The sequence below is a fragment of the Rana temporaria genome, chromosome 10 (assembly GCF_905171775.1).
Source record: "Rana temporaria chromosome 10, aRanTem1.1, whole genome shotgun sequence".
In the NCBI taxonomy this organism is placed as follows: Eukaryota; Metazoa; Chordata; class Amphibia; order Anura; family Ranidae; genus Rana; species Rana temporaria.
The window spans coordinates 149,817,985-149,838,235 of NC_053498.1; the positions used below are offsets into that span (position 1 = coordinate 149,817,985).

At 46.5% G+C, this 20,251-nt stretch overlaps 1 protein-coding gene across 3 annotated transcripts in view; it reads right to left on the reverse strand.

Moving 5' to 3' along the window:
• The window catches only part of KCNAB2 (potassium voltage-gated channel subfamily A regulatory beta subunit 2), a 232,236-nt gene that overhangs the window by 198,232 nt on the left and 13,753 nt on the right, over positions 1 to 20,251 (reverse strand). The window contains exon 1 of one of the 3 annotated variants that reach the window (XM_040326542.1): positions 17,137 to 17,292. The exons of the other annotated variants lie outside the window; for them this stretch is intronic. The gene's annotated coding sequence lies outside the window, so the exon portion shown is untranslated. Of the gene's footprint in view, positions 1 to 17,136; positions 17,293 to 20,251 lie in introns of those variants that run through there. 3 annotated transcript variants of the gene reach the window in all.

A 20,251-nucleotide genomic window follows, 5' to 3' on the forward strand; every position in this document is an offset into this window, starting at 1 on the left:
CCACCAAGGAACCTCCACCAACTACTAAGGATCCTCCCCCAACTACAAGAAATGTCTGACCTCTGCGCTTCCCAACAAGGAACCTCCACCAACTACTAAGGAACCTCCCCCAACTACAAGAAATGTCCAACCTCTGTGCTTCTCCACCAAGGAACCTCCACCAACTACTAAGGAACCTCCCCCAACTACAAGAAACGTCCAACCTCTGTGCTTCTCCACCAAGGAACCTCCCCCAACTACTAAGGAACCTCCCCCAACTACAAGAAACGTCTGATCTCTGTGCTTCTTTACCAAGGAACCTCCACCAACTATTAAGGAACCTCCCCCAACTACAAGAAACGTCCGACCTCTGTGCTTCTCCACCAAGGAACCTCCCCCAACTACTAAGGAACCTCCCCCAACTACAAGAAACGTCCGACCTCTGTGCTTCTCCACCAAGGAACCTCCCCCAACTACTAAGGAACCTCCCCCAACTACAAGAAACGTCCGACCTCTGTGCTTCTCCACCAAGGAACCTCCACCAACTACTAAGGAACCTCCCCCAACTACAAGAAACGTCTGACCTCTGTGCTTCCCAACAAGGAACCTCCACCAACTACTAAGGAACCTCCCCCAACTACAAGAAACGTCCGACCTCTATGCTTCTCTACCAAGGAACCTACACCAACTACTAAGGAACCTCCCCCAACTACAAGAAACGTCCGACCTCTGTGCTTCTCCACCAAGGAACCTCCACCAACTACTAAGGAACCTCCCCAAACTACAAGAAACGTCCAACCTCTGTGCTTCCCAACAAGGAACCTCCACCAACTACTAAGGAACCTCCCCCAACTACAAGAAACGTCCGACCTCTGTGCTTCTACACCAAGGAACCTCCACCAACTACTAAGGAACCTCCCCAAACTACAAGAAACGTCCAACCTCTGTGCTTCCCAACAAGGAACCTCCACCAACTACTAAGGAACCTCCCCCAACTACAAGAAACGTCCGACCTCTGTGCTTCTCCACCAAGGAACCTCCCCCAACTACTAAGGAACCTCCCCCAACTACAAGAAACGTCCAACCTCTGTGCTTCCCAACAAGGAACCTCCCCCAACTACTAAGGAACCTCCCCCAACTACAAGAAACGTCCGACCTCTGTGCTTCCCAACAAGGAACCTCCACCAACTACTAAGGAACCTCCCCCAACTACAAGAAACGTCCAACCTCTGTGCTTCCCAACAAGGAACCTCCACCAACTACTAAGGAACCTCCCCCAAATACTAAGGGGGTCAAATACTTATTTTCCTCCATATAACATTTGTATCATGTGATCTCTCTGGATTTTTGGTTGATATTCTGTCTCTCTCATATAAAATACACCTATGATAAAAATTATAGACCCTTCATTTCTATGTAAGGGGGCAAATGACATAACCTGCAGGGGAGACGATCGTTATTTCCTTCCTCTGTATGTGTTACAATGTTGCCAACACAAAGGTAAACCGATACCTAAAAGCTTCCTCCAGAAGTCGGCTCCTCTCTCTGGTCTCAGACATTTCACTCTCTAATCCGCACCGAAAACCTGAGAGCCGGAACCAAACTTGCCACAGGTGACCCCTCCCCCGCCTTCTCCCCCCCCCCCGTCATACATGAAGCCCACTTTACTAATCTCTCATTTCACTAATTCCCTGAGTGCGATCTTGCTGGGACTTTCATGTCGATCTTCCCGTGGCAATGTCAAGCTGGATGTAGTCGTAGCTCGTGCCGAATTCCAGGCGTCCCCGGGAGCTTTTACCCCCCCCCCAGACTGCTCGCCTGTGCCGATCATCACGCCGCAGAGCAACTGTCATCATATGCAGCTAATAAATGACTGCACTTCTATTTCTACAGGCAAAAACGTCCTGGATTTGAAAACACACACACACACACACACACACACATACATACATACATACACAAACACACACACACACACACAAACACACACACACACACACACACACACACACACACACACACACACAAATACACACATACATACACAAACACACACACATACACATACATACACACACACACACACACACACACACACACACACACACACACACACACACACACACACACACTTGTGTATATATATATACAAAAATATGTCTAAGTACTAATACTCAGACATTATTAGCGCTGCTTATGTTTGAGTATTGGTACTTTGACATATTTTTGGATATATTTTGTATTATTATAGTAGCTGCTTACCGTCTTTTTTTCCGTGTGCAGAGGGATATATATTGGACTTGGTTTACTATTTCAAATTTTTTGATATATGTGTATACACACACACACACACACACACACACACACACACACACGCATTTCTACTATATTGTCAAAAGTATTGTGACGCCTGCCTTGAACTTTAACCACTTCCCGGTCGGTCTATAGCATATTGACGTCCGGGAAGTGGTTGCGTTATCCTGACTGGACGTCCTACAGGATAACAGCCGTCGATCGGTGATCATCGCGGCGATCGGTGGTGAGGTGTGTCAGTCTGACACACCGCAACACCGATCTCAGTAAAGAACCTCCGGCGGCGGCTCTTTACCACGTGATCAGCCGTGTCCAATCACAGTGAAGTCGCGCTCGCACGCTAAAGTCCCGCAAACACCTGATTGCTGATGTAGCCGCACAGGAAGTGACGCGGTCGAGACTTTTCATAAGTCCGGGATTTTTTTAGAACACCGGCTATATACTCATGCTGCTTCCATCTATGCAGCTGCCAGTAGTCAGGCAATAAAAAAAAATATTTGGAAATATTTAATTGTGAGGAAAAAAATATTTGGATATATATATTTGGAAATATTTAATTGTGAGGAAAAAAAAATTTGGAAAGAATATTACAACAAATAAAAATAAAACAAACAAACAGATAAAAAGGGGAGCAAAAACCTACCAGAAGCTGATCTGTCCCACGCTGGGATCCTATATGCGTGGCGAGTGACGCGCTAAAACACATGCGTGTGGATCTTAAATTTCATTCCTGCTTATTTCAGTGATTTACAACCACACGGCTCTCCGAGGAAATGACAGAGCGTGTTAAAGGAGAAGTACGCGGAAAGCTTGGATGTACTCCTCCTATGGATCACAGGCAGGGCAAAAGGGGCAGCTGCCTTGGGCCCTGTAATTTTTCTGTCTATTGATGGGTCTGCTGACCTCCCCAGTCCATGGTGTGCAGATAGCGAGGAGATGATGTGCTGTAACCTCTAGCAACCAATTAGTAAATGGTATTACTGTACAGTAATCTCAAGCAGCCAATCAACAAGCAGAAATCAGGTGCTGTAACCTCTAGCAACTAATCAGTGAGCCATAATGTGTGCTGTAACCTCTAGCAACCAATTGCAATCGCTGCCTGATCTGATACAGTAAACTGATTTTTGAGTCTAGCCTCTATTTATTGTATGTCTCAGAGCATGGGGGTGGGCAGAAAATGTTTTGCCCATGGTCCAATCAATATTAAAGACAGCCCTGATCACAGGAGTGCAGTTTGTTCTGGACTTCTGTGACCCATTTTCAGCAGACAGCAGGCTGAAGTCCGCTGTCTGCTGATGTTTACAGAGCTGGTCCCAGGCTCAAGCAACATCACGACAATGGAGTCAGGATCCGCCCACATGCCTGGACCGTCACCCAACTAAGCCTCTCAGCGAGCCACCGAGAGCCTGAGCCGGACACCCCCTCCATTTTTGATGTGTTTTCTATACATTTCAATAGGGAGCTATCCCCTCTTACTTTAGCTCATTTGTCTCCTCTCCACAACTGGCAGCTTTCAAGGGGGGGGGGGGGGGGGTTGGACGACAAGATAACTGTCTTTCCGGGAGACCACTGTCCAGAGCACTGTGGAGCATTACAGTCTTCCTCAGACCACCATCCAGAGCACTGTGCAGCATTACAGGCTTGCACAGACCAACATCCAGAGCACTGTGCAGCATTACAGGCCTCCCCTCAGACCACCATCCAGAGCATTGTGCAGCATTACAGGCCTCCTCAGACCAACATCCAGAGCACAGTGCAGCATTACAGTCTTCCTCAGACCAACATCCAGAGCACTGTGCAGCATTACAGGCTTGCTCAGACCGCCATCCAGAGCACTGTGCAGCATTACAGTCTTCCTCAGACCACCATCCAGAGCATTGTGCAGCATTACAGGCCTCCTCAGACCACCATCCAGAGCATTGTGCAGCATTACAGGCCTCCTCAGACCAACATCCAGAGCACTGTGCAGCATTACAGTCTTCCTCAGACCAACATCCAGAGCACTGTGCAGCATTACAGCCTTGCTCAGACCGCCATCCAGAGCACTGTGCAGCATTACAGGCCTCCTCAGACCAACATCCAGAGCACTGTGCAGCATTACAGGCTTGCTCAGACCGCCATCCAGAGCACTGTGCAGCATTACAGGCTTGCTCAGACCGCCATCCAGAGCACTGTGCAGCATTACAGGCCTCCTCAGACCGCCATCCAGAGCACTGTGCAGCATTACAGTCTTGCTCAGACCACCATCGAGAGCACTGCGCAGCATTACAGGCTTGCTCAGACCGCCATCCAGAGCACTGTGCAGCATTAGAGGCCTCCCCTCAGACCAACATCCAGAGCACTGTGCAGCATTACAGTCTTCCTCAGACCAACATCCAGAGCACTGTGCAGCATTACCATTACAGGCTTGCTCAGACCACCATCCAGAGCACTGTGCAGCATTTTAGGCTTGCTCATCCCACCATCCAGAGCACTGTGCAGCATTAGAGGCTTGCTCAGACCGCCATCCAGAGCACAGTGCAGCATTAGAGGCTTGCTCAGACCGCCATCCAGAGCATTGTGCAGCATTACAGGCCTCCTCAGACCAACATCCAGAGCACTGTGCAGCATTACAGGCCTCCTCAGACCACCATCCAGAGCATTGTGCAGCATTACAGGCCTCCTCAGACCAACATCCAGAGCACAGTGCAGCATTACAGTCTTCCTCAGACCACAATTCAGACCACTGCATGCATTAGAAGCCTCCCCAGACCGAAGTCAAGAGCACTGTGCAGCATTACAGGCTTCCTCAGACCATCACAATACGAGCACTGTATTTAAAAAAAATCCTAACTCGGTTTGCGAGTGTTGTCTCACAAAACGAGCAGGATTCAGGCCAAAGTGGTGTGCAGTACCGCGTTTGGCCTGAGGTGGGGGGGGGGGGGGGGCGCCGGAGCCGAGCGGAGCTGTTCGCTAATGCTCAGAAAGACATGGAAATACTCTGCTTCTGAGCCATTCTAATGTCAGCTGAGGTTTTATTTTTTTTTTTTTAATATGAACAAAACAAAAACGTTACACTGACCCGTTGCCAGAGACCTGATGAACCATTTGTGTTTCCAATTCTGTAAATTGCTGCAACAAGCAATAAAATAAGAAGTGTCCATTTACACCCGCAGCCAGAATACTTTGTGGTCATTGGGATGCAATGTAAACAACGTGTCGAGTTGCAGGAGCTCCATAGAACACAGGACTTTCCTTATGTGTGACACTCGGTAACGCAGGAGAAATGTCGGTGTGATCCGATCACTGGGCGGTTCTGGGGGCCAGTACAGTAAAGCGAGCGTTTCTGAGCTTCTCCGATCATAAACTGCTGGCGACACTTCAACAAACTGCGCCTGTTTAACTTTCTACCGTGTAATAACATACAAACCCCCCCCCCCCCCCATTGGATCCTACTAGTGACAGACACAATGGGGTGATTTACTAAAGATTTTTTTTATGTAATTTTTTCCTAAAGTTCAGGTCCATCATTCTCACCCAGGCAAGCATGGGATACCCAGACCTTGCACATGCACGCTGCGGGTCACTCAGATCCGTTACGCCAGGGTTTGACAAATTTGCTTGGAATCTAGGAGCCAGCTAAAAAAGTTAGGAGCCAGAAAACGCGCCCCGTCCCGACGAGCTTGCGCGCAGAAGCGAACACATACGTGAGCAGCGCCCGCATATGTAAACGGTGTTCAAACCACACATGTGAGGTATCGCCGCGATTGGTAGAGCGAGAGCAATAATTCTAGCCCTAGACCTCCTCTGCAACTCAAAACATGCAACCTGTAGATTTTTTTAAACGCCGCCTATGAAGATTTTAAAGGGTAAAAGTTTGTCGGCATTCCACGAGCGGACGCAATTTTGAAGCGTGACACGTTGGGTATGAATTTACTCGGCGTAACATTATCTTTCATAATATTATTTAAAAAAAATGGGGATAACTTTACTGTTGTCTTATTTTTTAATAAAAAAAAAGTGTAATTTGTTCCCAAAAAAGTGCGCTTGTAAGACCGCTGCGCAAATACGGCATGACAGAAAGTATTGCAACGATCGCCATTTTATTCTCTAGGGTGTTAGGATAAAAAATATATATAATGTTTGGGGGTTCTAATTAGAGGGAAGAAGATGGCAGTGAAAATATTGAAAAATGACATTAGAATTGCTGTTTAACTTGTAATGCTTAACTTGTAATACCAACGGCCACCACCAGATGGCGCCAGCTCACACAAGGAAGAGCTGGGGACTTCACTAAAAAAATTTTTTTTTTTTTTTTTTTGTCCACCTTCCAAGCCAATCCGCCAGGAGGCTATTACTAGACGCCATGGCGACCAGGATTTGTCAAACCCTGCGTTACGCCCTTTTTTGCCAAGCGCACAATTCTGCAAATCCTGGGATTGCTACATCAATCATACCAGAAGACAGATCATGGGATCCCATGCATGTGCAGAAAAAGCACAAGAAGTCTCCCCAGTTTACTGGCGAGGGTCCACAGTGTGTCTGCGCATGCTCAAGGGTTCCAGCGCATGTGCAGGCACAGCAAGAGGAGCAGCGTAGGGAGATCTTTCCCTACAAGCAAGGGAACACTGGACTCCATGGACTAGTATGTTTTTTTTCCTCCTTCTTTTATACAGGGGAAAGTTGAGATTTTACATTTTTCTTTTTGATATTAAGGGTGGCCCTCCTCTATAAAAAATCTTTACATTAAATTGATAAAATTCTAAGGGCCAGATTCTCAGAAGAGTTACGACGATGTATCTCGGGAAACACCGTCGTATCTCTGTTTCTGAGCCCGGGTATCTATGCGTCTGATTCTTAGAATCATTTTCGCATAGATACGGCCAAGATCCGACAGGTGTAAGTCACTTACACCATCGGATCTTAGATGTAATGCAACGCCGGCCGCTAGGTGGCATTTACGTTCAGGTCTCATTTGACTATGCAAATGAGCCCGATACGCTGATTCCCGAACGAATATATGAGGGGTAACCTTACGCCAGTCCGCCGTATGCCATGTTAAGTATGGCGTCGGGTCCGCATCGTCTTTTTCCGTCGGTTACGTCTTTTTCCTAAGTCGTTCTTGAATACGACTTTACGTCAATGAAGCACACGTCGGCGTCATTGACGTTTTCCGTCGTGAGCTGGAGCATGCGCACTGGGCTATTTTTCAGCCCGGCGCATGCGCAGTTCAATCGGCGCGGGGGCGCGCTTAATTTGAATGCAAGCCGCCCCCTTCGAATTACGCGGCCATACGCTGGGCCATTTACACTACGCCGCCGCAAATTACGGAGCAAGTGTTTGGGGAATACGGCACTTGCTCCTGTAAGTTGCGGTGGCGTGGTGTAAATAGCTTACACTACGCCAACGCAGATTCTTAGAGAATCTGGCCCTAAATCTTTATATTAATAAAAAATAAGAATAAATCTTTATATGGTTAAAGAATAAGAATAAATGGAGCGTAAAGCTGCCTTGGGCATCAATGCCATATTGATTAATGGATTATTAAGGCCATTAAATTGCTATTAAATGGGCCTATTAATAGTTTCCTTTTTTCTTTTTCTTTTTTTTTTTTTAAGTTCCTGCATACTGTGACAACATCTGTGGATAATAAACACATTTGGTAAACAACTTATGTTTTATTTTTTTCACTGGTAAATCAAAAAAAACTTTATATCGATAAATTAAAAATCTTTATATTTTAATAAATTTTAAATCTTTACATTGCATTATTAAAATTAAAAATCTTTATATTGTATTAAATTAAACTTTACATTGTATAGTTAAATTAAAAATATTTGCATTGCATCTACAAACTTAAAATCTTTATATTGTATCAAATTAAAAACCTCTCCTGTGCTTCCTAGTGTGGCCGTCTCTGATCGTCTGTTCCCTGTCATAAGGAACGACGATCAGTGATGTCACGCGCAAAGCCAGGCCCCCCCCTAAAGTAAGAACACTACCTACAGTGCCCCCTCCTGGTTAACCCCTTCACTGCCAGTGTAATTTTTATAGCACTGATCGCTGTATAAATGACAATGGTCCCAAAATAGTGTCAAAAGTGTCCGCCATAATGTCGCAGTCACGATAAAAATCGCTGATCGCCGCCATTACTAGAAAAAAAAATATTAATAAAAATGCAATAAAACTATCCCCTATTTGACGCTATAAATTTTGCGCAAACCAAATGCTTATTGTTGTTTTTTTTACCAAAAATAGGTAGAAGGATACGTATCGGCCTAAACTGAGGAAAAAAAATGTTTTATATATTTTTGGGGATATTTATTATAGTAAAAAGAAAAAAAAAATATTGAATTTTTTCAAAATTGTCGCTCTATTTTTGTTTATAGCGCAAAAAAATAAAAACCGCAGAGGTGATCAAATACCACCAAAAGAAAGCTCTATTTGTGGGGAAAAAGGACGCCAATTTTGTTTGGGAGCCACGTCGCACGACCGCGCAATTGTCTGTTAAAGCGACGCAGTGCCGAATCGCAAAAAGGGGCCTGGTCCTTTACCTGCATAATGGTCCGGGGCTGAAGTAGTTAAAGAATTCCTCTCTTCAAAATTATTTTATTCTTACTTCTTCTGGGCGTGGGAGGTGGTGGGCCGTGTCCTTTGGCGATTTCCTTCGGTCTCTGGGATGGAAGACGGTTGGTTTGCAATGCATGGAATTTCCACAATTGACTCTTTCATGAGCTTTTCAAACGGCGCTATTCAAGATGTCAATGGGATAACCATTCCAAAAATTGTCACACATCAACCAATTTGTTACAATTCTCAATGTCAGTACTAACTATTTGAGAAATGTGTGGCTTCTCAACTGACTGCCAGGGATAAGCACTAGAAAAGTGTAACAAAGTATTTCCATCTGTGGCTTTAGGAATACCGTATATACTCGAGTATAAGCCGACCCGAATATAAGCCGGGGCACCGAATTTTACCACAAAAAAACTGTGAAAACGTATTGACTCGAGTATAAGCCTAGGGTGGGAATGCAGCAGCTACTGGTAAACAATGGCCATCTGCAGCCTCACTGTGCCCACCTGTATCATCAGTGCCCATCTGCAGCCTCACTGAGCCCACCTGTATCATCAGTGCCCATCTGCAGCCTCACTGTGCCCACCTGTATCATCAGTCCCCATCTGCAGCCTCATTGTGCCCATCTGCAGCCTCACTGTGCCCACCTGTATCATCAGTGCCCATCTGCAGCCTCACGGTGCCCATCTGTATCATCAGTGCCCATCTGCAGCCTCAATGTGCCCATCTGAATCATCACTGCCCATCTGCAGCCTCACTGTGCCCACCTGTATCATCAGTGCCCATCTGCAGCCTCACTGAGCCCACCTGTATCATCAGTGCCCATCTGCAGCCTCACTGTGCCCACCTGTATCATCAGTCCCCATCTGCAGCCTCACTGTGCCCATCTGCAGCCTCACTGTGCCCACCTGTATCATCAGTGCCCATCTGCAGCCTCACGGTGCCCATCTGCAGCCTCACGGTGCCCATCTGTATCATCAGTGCCCATCTGCAGCCTCAATGTTAGAAAAAGAAAGATTAATTGCGCTAAACCAAAAAAAGGAGGGGACGAACATATGTTAAACAAACATATTGGACATGTGCAAAAGTGCATGTGCTAAAAAATTCCTAGATTAACACTCTGAATTAAACACCAATTAAGAGTCCCATTAGGTCAAGGGGCCAAAGCCACCTGGCCCTACTAGACAATAAAGTACTAGCCCAGTGGGTATTGCCACGAAAAGCCTGACAACAATATTGAAAAAATTAAATCAAACAATAGACCACATATAAGTGAATAAAGTCCATAAACTTCAATTTGAAAATAAATGTGATGAATCCAAGTGAGATTTGGAGACACCCGTGAAAGCTTCAAGAAGTCCTGATTATAGCACCAACGTGAATCCACCACCGATCACACAGCTGCTTACCAGAAGTCAGGGTCCTGCCGGACCACTATCAACATGTCTTTCCACCGTGGGTATCACATCTGCAGGAAGTTCTCCGCTTGCATTAAGACCATGCCGTGTTAAATGATGAAAAAACACAAAACAGGCTCCACATAGCATAAATCCGGGTAAATTTATTAAAATATAGTAAAAACAAATGTACAACTCACATTTAAGTTGATAAAAACAAGCAGTTGGCCTGTAACGCCGGCCGGACGTATCAGGGACAAGAGCCACTCGTTGGAGAAAATGAAGGGGATGGCGTCCACACGTCACTCACTCCAGTGAGTGACGTGTGGACGCCATCCCCTTCATTTTCTCCAACGAGTGGCTCTTGTCCCTGATACGTCCGGCCGGCGTTACAGGCCAACTGCTTGTTTTTATCAACTTAAATGTGAGTTGTACATTTGTTTTTACTATATTTTAATAAATTTACCCGGATTTATGCTATGTGGAGCCTGTTTTGTGTTTTTTCATCATTTAACACGGCATGGTCTTAATGCAAGCGGAGAACTTCCTGCAGATGTGATACCCACGGTGGAAAGACATGTTGATAGTGGTCCGGCAGGACCCTGACTTCTGGTAAGCAGCTGTGTGATCGGTGGTGGATTCACGTTGGTGCTATAATCAGGACTTCTTGAAGCTTTCACGGGTGTCTCCAAATCTCACTTGGATTCATCACATTTATTTTCAAATTGAAGTTTATGGACTTTATTCACTTATATGTGGTCTATTGTTTGATTTAATTTTTTCAATATTGTTGTCAGGCTTTTCGTGGCAATACCCACTGGGCTAGTACTTTATTGTCTAGTAGGGCCAGGTGGCTTTGGCCCCTTGACCTAATGGGACTCTTAATTGGTGTTTAATTCAGAGTGTTAATCTAGGAATTTTTTAGCACATGCACTTTTGCATATGTTTGTTTAACATATGTTCGTCCCCTCCTTTTTTTGGTTTAGCGCAATTAATCTTTCTTTTTCTAATATTTACATTGTTTACACACAATTTAATTGCTGCTTGTCAATCCCAAACTTTCTACCTTAGCGCAGTTGTTCCCAAAATAATTCCTTTGCAGCCTCAATGTGCCCATCTGAATCATCAGTGCCCATCTGCAGCCTCACTGTGCTCATCTGTATCGTCAGTGCCCATCTGCAGCCTCACTGTGCCCACCTGTATCATCACTGCCCATCTGCAGCCTCACTGTTCCCACCTGTGTCATTAGTGCCCATCTGCAGCCTCACTGTGCCCACCCACCTGCATCAGTGCCCATCTGCAGCCTCGCTGTGCCCACCTGCATCATCAGTGCCCATCTTCAGCCTCACTGTGCCCACCTGTATCATCAGTGCCCATCTGCAGCCTCCCTGTGCCCACCTGTATCATCAGTGCCCATCTGCAGCCTCACTGTGCCCACCTGCATCATCAGTGCCCATGTGCAGCCTCACTGTGCCCACCTGTATCATCAGTGACTCCAAAGACATGCTGATAGGTTAATTGACTTCTGTCTAAAATTGGTCCTAGTATGTGAGTTAGCGGACCTTAGATTGTAAGCTCCTTGCGGGTAGGGACTGATGTGAATGTACATTGTATATGTACAGCGCTATAGAAGTACCTAAATAATAATAATCAACAGTGCCCATCTGCAGACTCACTGTGCCCATCTGCAGCCTCACCTGTGGCTAGATGCCGGAAGTGGCAGATCACGGATCGGGTCTCCCGGTGGGGCAGAAGGCTCGGTCAGAGTGGCAGGAGGGGGGTGTGTCCTCCCGCTCCCATGGGATAACAACAGAGCGGCTTTTAGCCTGATCGGTTGTTATCCCCAAAAAGCCGATCGCCCGATCTAAAAAATGGTACCGGGGTGATGCCTGCAGCTGCTTATCATCATCCCGGTATAACCCCCGAAAACCGAGGACGCATATCTGCATACCGCCAAAAGAAAGATCTATTTGTGTGATAAAAATGTCACATGTGTACAGCGTCACACGACCGAGTAATTGTCATTCAAAAGTGTGACGGCGCTGAAAGCTGGAAATTGTCCTGGGCAGGAAGGGGGGGGGGGGGGGGGGGGTGCCCGGTATTGAGGGGGTTCAATAGAAGTCAGTGATGGCGGCTCTCTAGTTACAGATTTCCTTCCTGGACTCTCCAAGGATGAGAAGTTGTTTTGTTTTTTGTTTTGTTTCCACTTTTAGGAAGTGATTAGAGAGAGAAGTAAATATTATATATCTAGGAGGGGGATGGGAAATCTTCCTTGCAGAATGCGGAGACATCCGTATTCCCACCACGCCGGGCACATGCCAAGTCATTAATAAGGAAACAGCTTATTAAATAGTTATGGTTGTGTAAGTGGTTACATTTACTTTCTCCACGTCTGAAAGATGGCGAGCGTGATTTACGCGTTTCGCTGCGCAGAGCATGAAAACAAACCAGCTGCTGGTAGGCAACTCAAAAAAAACACGAACAAAAGCAGAGGGAATCATCGTAGAGGAGCAGGACCACCAACCCTACAGAACAAGGAACTGTAGTCATAGGTAGTCAATCAACCACAGGCTGTGTGCTAGAGCTCCCTCCCCCTGTCACCTTTTTATGTCTTGGTGTCAGGAAAACCTGTCAGAAGTGACTCATGCAGACAGCAGAGGAAGGAGGCAGCGGACAGTAATGACATTTGGTGCTCTGGATTGAGACAAGTACACACTATACAGCAGGGAAATGCAATTAGCGGACCTCCAGCTGTTGCAGAACTACAAGTCCCATGAGGCAAAGCAAGACTCCGACAGCCAGAGGCAGAGGCATGATGGGAATTGTAGTTTTGCAACAGCTGGAGGTCCGCTGATTGCATTCCCCCGCTATAGAGGGATGTGCTTTGTTCAGATTTCATGTCCGAGGTTTACAGCCACTTTAAAGCGGATCCTCTGAACTAGAGCTCGACCGATACGGGTTTTTCTCTGGGCGATGCCCATATTTAGAAATCTGGGCGGCCGATGCCCGATATATGTCGCCGATTTTTGCAGCCGATGTTTTAGGCCGATTTTTTTATTTTTTTTGGTGGTACTGGCTCATGGCACTGGATGGCACTGGAAGATGGCACTAGCAAAAGGCACTTATTGGCACTGGCAGGTTGCACTGGATGGCACTGAAAGATGGTACTAGCAGATGGCACTGATTGGCAGGTGGCACTTATTTGCACTGGCAGGTGGCACCAATTGACACCGACAGGTGGCACTGATTGGCAGATGGCACTGGCAGGTGGCACTAACAGCTGACACTGGCAAGTGACACTGGTTGGCACTGACTGGCAGGTGGCACTGGGTGGCAATAGTTAGCACTGGTTGGCATTGGCAGGTGGCACTGATGGCTTTAGTTGGCACTGGATCGCACTGGCAGGTGGCACTGGATGGAAGGTGGCACTGGAAGGTGGCACTAATTGTCACTGGATGGTGGCACTGGATGGCAAGTGGCACTAATTGGCACTGGCAGGTGGCACTGGTGCAAAAAAAATGGTGTCACCCCCCTCAGTACAGACCCCCTCTCCCTCCAGTATAGACACCACCCCCTGCTACAGACACCAGAGAGCGGTGTGTGTCCCACGAGCGCGGGCCCCTCCTCCTCTGTGGGCGTAAACAGAGAGGAGGGCCGCCGCACTGGGTGTACCAAGATGGGCGCTAGCGGTGCCACGGATCCGGAGCTAGGCCGAAGCCGCTGTCTTTCCTGATGCTGTGACCGCGGCGACAATCCGCGGATTGCCGCCGCGGTCACAGCATCAGGAAAGGCCGCGGCTTCGGCCTAGCTCCGGATCCGTGGCACCGCTAGCGGGCATGTAAAATATCGGCCTAATTTGGATAAAAATCGTCCGATGCCGATTTCTCCAAAACGGGCAAATATCGGCCTGCCGATATATATCCGTCGACCTCTACTCTGAACACCACAAACCCAACCTGCCCTTAGATCAGGCATGCATGCAGGAGAGTGTGCTTAGCTGAGAAAACCCCTCCTCCCCTCCTGAAGACTTCTGGGATGTATGACATCATTTGCCTAGCCACTTACCAACTGGGCGATAGACCAATGAAAGATGGCCGCCGCTCATCTCTATGGTCTAGGCCAGTGACGGTGAACCTCGGCACCCCCAGATGATTTGGAACTACATTTCCCATGATGCTCCACTACACTGCAGAGTGCCTGAGCATCATGGGAAATGTAGTTCCAAATCATCTGGGGTGCCGAGGTTCTCCGTCACTGGCCTAGGAGGACTGGAGCGACCTCGTGATGTCACTTCCCGTTCCGGCACAATGTAAACAAGGCCATTTATTTATTTTTAAAGTGTTAAATGAACTTATTTTTGTTTTTTAGTCTAATGCTTTACAATGTAGAGGAGAGATGTGGAGTCTTATTGTTCCCCCCCCCCCCCCGATCTCTACAATAAAGAGGACCTGTCACTGCTTGTTTATATCACAAAAGAGGTTTACATTTCCTGTGACGGGAATAAAAGTGTTAATACATTTTTTTTTTTTAAAGGGACAGTGTAAAAAAATTAAAAATAAATGTATTATATATTTTTTCTTTTACCACTTCCCATCTGGACCAATCCTGGCACTTCGCTCCTACAAACGCATTTCTCCCACCGACACCAATGATGGGTCACTATCCCTCCCACTGACACCAATGATGGGACACTATTCCTCCCACTGATACCAATGATGGGACACTATTCCTCCCACCGATACCAATGATGGGACACTATTCCTCCCACTGACACCAATGACGGGACACTATTCCTCCCACCGATACCAATGATGGGACACTATTCCTCCCACCGATACCAATGATGGGACACTATTCCTCCCACCGATACCAATGATGGGACACTATTCCTCCCACCGATACCAATGATGGGGCACTATTCCTCCCACTAATGATGTGGCATTGTTCACCCCCCACTGACACCAATAAATGTTCTACTCCCACTGGTCACAGTCTGAAGGACAGGAAACTGGCCCCTTGTTTAGAAAGTTAGGAGACCCCCTGGACTAGGGTTTCTGCTAAAATGATATATATAATGTTTGGGGGTTGTAAGTAGGGTTGTCCAGATACCGATACTAGTATCGGTATCGGGACCGATACCGAGTATTTGCGGGAGTACTCGTACTCGCACAAATGCTCCCGATACCTAAATAGAATACTTTTTTTGTATTTATCAACATGTTCTATGAAAATTCTTTGAGTTTTTTACTACTGCGTGACAAGCAAATAAAACATTTTTATTCATTTTTACTCATTTTTATTCTTTTATAATGTCTTGAGTTAGAGTTCTTCATAATTCTAAAGAAAATATCCTTAGTCTGTATTGACTGGTTTGAAAACTGTCACATGACATTTAAAAAAAGTATCGGTATTCGGTATCGGCGACTACATGAAAAAAAATATCGGTACTTGTACTCGGTCCTAAAAAAGTGGTATCGGGACAACCCTAGTTGTAAGTAATTTTCTAGCAAAAAAACTCACAGATTTTTACATATATAAGAGAAAAGTGTCAGAATTGGCCCAGTAGGCAAGAAAGCAGGAAATAACTGAAGAAATGTTTTTTAAATTAAATAAAAAATTTAAAAATAAAAAAGGATAAAAGACGTAAAAACAATACACTTTCCTATGTATTCACTAAGCCCAGCAGGATGAGGATTAAAAATAATTCATGATGATTGAGAGAGGGAAGTTTCACTTTTAAAGTAACATTTTATTCACAAAAACGGTTTCCCAGGATTCAATATCCAAACAGCAAGTCAAAAAGATGAACAGGAGGTGTGCTTTTGCAGAACTACAAGTCCCAGCATGCCTTTCATTGATCCTTTCATTGATCCTCCTCTGTGTACACATCACTATTTACAAACATGAGAAATAAATAGAAATTAAAAAATAAAAACACACACATAAAAAAAAGGATGTTTTTGTAAACACAGGAAGTCAAAACAACAAGTAGAATAATATATATATAAAAAAAATACAACAAAAAAAATGCATAACATACCATAAAAACAAAACAAAAAAAAAAATACAAAAAAGAATACATAAAATAAAAAACTAAAAATACATAAAATAAAATAAAAACAAATACATAAAATACCATAAAAACAAAAATAAATAAAGTACAAAAAAACAAAAAATACCATAAAAACAAAACAAAGAAAATACACAAATTAAAGACAAAAAATACATAAAAGAATACATAAAATAAAAAACTAAAAATACATAAAAGAATACATAAAATAAAAAATAAAATACAATAAAAACTAAAAATAAATAAAGTACAAAAAATTAAAAAAATGCATAAAACACCATAAAAAGAAAACAAAGAAAATACATAAATTAAACACAAAAAAGACATAAAATACCATAAAAATGAACACATAAAAAACAAAATGCGATCTCTGCTCCTGAGCTGCCCCCATATGAAGTCACAGACGCCGCCGCCGCCGCTTATGCAATCCACAAAAACACACTCCACATGGGCTGACTCAGTACATCTCCACCACAGGAAGCGCCAGACAAATGCAGCCGTCACCGGCAGCCGCGGCATAAAGTGTCAAACTGTCCAGAATACCCAACACAACCCTCCAATCTGCCGCAATAACGACCGGCACCTCTGAGCTGCAATACATGAACCCCCCGCCACCCCCCAAGACAGATCGTCTGCAAACCGTAAAGTCTGCACTCGGCATCTTTTTATATTTTACAATTTTACTGCAAGATCTACACAGCATAAATAAATAAAATGCAGAAATAATCCAGGTTACAGCGATTTACAGCACCATCAGAATTGCTCCCCATCAGCCCAAACGGCGCGGAGATCGAACGGTTAAAAAGGAGATTGGTAACTCACTGCTGCGGCAATGACATTGACCGGTCTGCAGAGGGAAGGCACAATATGCGTGCAGCAAGTGTAGAGCGCGGTGTCACTGAGACGAAAGTCCTCATCGCACAGCAATGCAGGGTGGAGAATTGGGTGGGTAGCGGTGGTGTGAGCAGGAGAAGAGGGGGGGGGGGCACAAGTGATGATGCAGCAGTTCCCCAATGTGTTGCAACAAGACCCCCGCTGTCACCAATAGGCATTCCTATAGTGTGGATGTTACATTGTATAATAAAAAAAAAAGAAGAAGCATGCAATAAAAAATGACACAGCAGCATGGATTGCTGTGATAGGACCTGCTGACCACTGCAGCAAGAGGGAAGGGGGGGTGGGGGGGGGGGGGTCTCAAACGACAGATCTAGCCGTAATCTCTGGCAGAGGATGAGGATGTGGTTCAGGGTTCTGTGCCGCGAGCAGCCGGTTTCCCCCTGCAAAGCTGCAGCACAGGAAAGGGGGGGGGGGGATAAGCAGCATTAATTCCACGCTATGAATTTTAATATGGTTATGCAGCTTATGGATACATTGTCACACTCGTGATAAAAAAGGAGGTAAAAAATTGGCCGCAATTCCTGACCTCATTCTGGAAATGGAGCCGTCTGGCCGTCATGCTGATCCTCTGGCTTACAGCACAAGTAGTGTTAAAAAAATAAAAAATAATAATAATAAAATATATATAGATAAATAGATATAGTACATGACTGTTATGCATACTTGTGTATTATGGTGAGTCTTAACACAGCCCTCCCCAGAGTTGGATTGCTCCTTAACCACTTCCATACCGGGGGGGGGCACTTACGCCCCTTCCTGCCCAGGCCAATTTTCAGCTTTCAGCGCTGTCGCACTTTGAATGACAATTGCGCAGTCGTGCTGCGCTGTACCCATTCTTTTGGTGGTATTGGATCACCTCTGCGATTTAAATTTTTTGCGCAACAACTAAAAAAAGACCGAAAACTTTGAAAGAAATTAAGTTTTTATTTTTTTCTGTTAATTTTGTTGGGTAAATAAGTACGTTTTCTACTTCGATTATGGGCACCGGTGAGGCGGCACTGATGGGCACCGGTGAGGCGGCACTGATGGGCACCGGTGAGGCGGCACTGATGGGCACCGGTGAGGCGGCACTGGGCACTCAGGCGACACTGATGGGCACTCATGGGCGGCGATAGGTGGGCACTGGGCACGGATGGGCACTGAGGGGTGGCACTGATGGACACTGAGGGGTGGCACTGATGGACACCGAGGGGTGGCACTGATGGACACCGAGGGGTGGCACTGATGGACATTGCTGGGCATCACTTGTATATCCCAGTGCCAGTCCCATGTTGCCAGTCAGTGCCCCATGGGCACTGATTGGCATCTATTTTTTTTGTTACTGCCCTTCCCTGGTGGTCCAGTGTGGGCTTTCCTGGTGGTCCAGTGTAAGCATAGGAGGGGGGGGGGGGGGGGCTGCGCTGATAAACAATCAGCGCGAACCCCCCGTCACGAGAGCCGCCGATCGGCTCTCCTCTACTCGCGTCTGTCAGACGCGAGTGAGGAAGAGCCATCAACGGCTCTTCCTGTTTACATCGTGATCAGCCGTGATCGGAGTCGGAAGTACATAAAACTGAGGAGTCGGAGTCGGAACTGTTGGGACTGCACTGATAATTAGGACACTGGCAATCAGTGTAGATGTCCCTTTTACACAAGGATGTGGCACTGGCAAGGATAGGCACTGATAGGCAGCATTGATGGGGCAGCACTGAGGACACTGGTAGATGGTAAGGATGGGCACTGATAGGTGACACTGATGAGGCTGCACAGATTAGCAGCACTGGGGGGCATTGATAAGCAGACACTGATAAATGGCAAGAATAGGCACTGATGAGACAGCACTGGTGGGCACTGATAGGCAGCATTGATGGACACTGGTAGATGGTAAAGATGGGCACCGATAGGTGACACTTCTGAGGCTGCACTGATAAGGAGGCACTGATAGTAGGGTTGTCCCGATACCACTTTTTTAGGACCGAGTACAAGTACCGATACTTTTTTTTTAAAATGTGTCCCCAAATGCAGCCATGTCCCCCCACAGATGCAGCCATGTCCCCCCCATATGCAGCCATGTCCCCCCCATATGCAGCCATGTCCCCCCCCCCATATCCAGCCATGTCCCCCCCCATATGCAGCCATGTCCCCCCCATATATGCAGCCATGTCCCCCCCATATATGCAGCCATGTCCCCCCCATATATGCAGACATGTCCCCCCACATATATGCAGCCATGTCCCCCCCATATATGCAGCCATGTCCCCCCCATATATGCAGCCATGTCCCCCCCCCATATCCAGCCATATCCCCCCCCATATGCAGCCAAGTCCCCCCCCCATATGCAGCCATGTCCCCCCCATATATGCAACCATGTCCCCCCCATATATGCAGCCATGTCCCCCCCATATATGCAGCCATGTCCCCCCCATATATGCAGCCATGTCCCCCCCATATATGCAGCCATGTCCCCCCCATATATGCAGCCATGTCCCCCCCATATATGCAGCCATGTCCCCCCACATATATGCAGCCATGTCCCCCCCATATATGCAGCCATGTCCCCCCATATATGCAACCATGTCCCCCCACATATATGCAGCCATGTCCCCCCACATATATGCAGCCATGTCCCCCCCCCATATATCCAGCCATGTCCACCTTACCTACATGCTGCCGCGCCGCCGCTTGCTTAATACGGGCGGGTAACATTACAGCTTTCATTTGAATAGCTGTAGTGTTTCACGCCGCACTGCGTATAGACACTCCCCCTTGCTCGGGATTGGACAGTTCATCCGAGCAAGGGGTAGTGTCTATACGCGGGTCGGCGGGAAACACTACAGCTATTCAAATGAAAGCTGTAATGTTACCCGCCCGTATTAACCAAGCGGCGGCGGCAGCGGGGATGCGGCGTAGCGGCGGCGGCGGGTATCGGATGAGGCATCGGGGGCATTTGCGGGAGTACAAGAACTCCCGCAAATACTCGGAATCGGTCCCGATACCGATACTAGTATCGGTATCGGGACAACCCTAATAGATAGCAAGGATGGGCATTGATGAGGCAGCA